This window comes from Chelonoidis abingdonii, chromosome 7, assembly GCF_003597395.2.
Source record: "Chelonoidis abingdonii isolate Lonesome George chromosome 7, CheloAbing_2.0, whole genome shotgun sequence".
In the NCBI taxonomy this organism is placed as follows: Eukaryota; Metazoa; Chordata; order Testudines; family Testudinidae; genus Chelonoidis; species Chelonoidis abingdonii.
Window position 1 is genome coordinate 46,859,519 of NC_133775.1, and position 1,134 is coordinate 46,860,652.

The following is a 1,134-nucleotide window of genomic DNA, read 5'->3' on the forward strand; positions in this document are numbered from 1 at the left end:
ATACACATTTGCAAATAAAGAAAAACAATTAAAAAGACTAAACCTCCTTTCTACTTGCACTTACTACTTGAATAGAAAATTAGAGAGCCTGTAGTACAACCGGTCACTCTCAGATCCCAGAGATGACAACAGACAAAGAAAAAGAACACACAAACAAAGACTTCCCTCCACCGAGATTTGAAAGTATCTTGTCTCCTGATTGGTCCTCTGGTCAGGTGTTCCCGGTTTCACTGTTTGTTAACCCCTTACAGGTAAAGGAAACATTAACCCTTAACTCTCTGTTTATGACAGTGGCCCAGAATGATCTGGCTGGGTAGGCTGTTCAAGGTCTTAAGGAATCCCCTCAACTGTCTCCAAGTCTGCTTCCATTTCTTCTCGGTGAAGGTATCTCTGAGTTGTGGTTCATTGGGGTCAGCGACCCCTGGGACCTGGGGCCCAAGGTCTGGCTCAGGAGAGTATGGGGTAATCAGTAGATCCTCCCATTCTTATTACGGCTTCAGGTATAGCTGCCTTTTCTTCTGTTGGTCCAGCTGTTGAATTTCATATGTTATGTGCCCCAGCCATCAGTTTACTTCACAGGGCCCCTGTCAGTGGTTCAGGAGCTTGGACTTATCGGAGGGTAGCAGGAGCAGGACCCAGTCATCAGGTTCAAAGGTCTGAGACCAGCATGGGTCAGGTGCTTCCGGAGTTGGAAGACATACTGCATGAGTCCCTAAGCCGGCAACAGTGAGTGCTCCCAGGTCTCATGCATCACTCAAGAGTGGTTCCCATAGAGTAGCTTGAATTAAGAGAACTTTGTGGAGGACTGGGGCACCTCCCAGATGGCGAACAGCATGGGCAGGATCAATTGGTCCCACCAGCACAGCTGTCCTGAGGGGGAGCTTGTGCAGTACTTCAAGCTCCAATTGAAATGCTTAACATGTCCATTGGTCTGGAAGTGGTAGATAATCATGCATAACTTTTTTATCCCAGGACCCCACACTCCTCTCACCGGGAGATGACATTGGCACTGTGGTTGGTGAGAATTTCCTGGGATAAGCCTAACAGGGCGAAAACCTTCAGGAGCTCTTCCACAATGCATTGGACCATGATGCTCTGCAGCAGAATGGCCTCCGGGAACTGGGTCACATAGTG

The 1,134-nt window shown here is 48.2% G+C and overlaps 1 protein-coding gene across 4 annotated transcripts in view; it reads left to right on the forward strand.

Annotated features, from left to right (window-relative positions):
* KCNT2 (potassium sodium-activated channel subfamily T member 2) overlaps window positions 1–1,134 on the forward strand; it is a 289,822-nt gene that overhangs the window by 286,603 nt on the left and 2,085 nt on the right. The gene's annotated exons all lie outside the window — the stretch shown is intronic.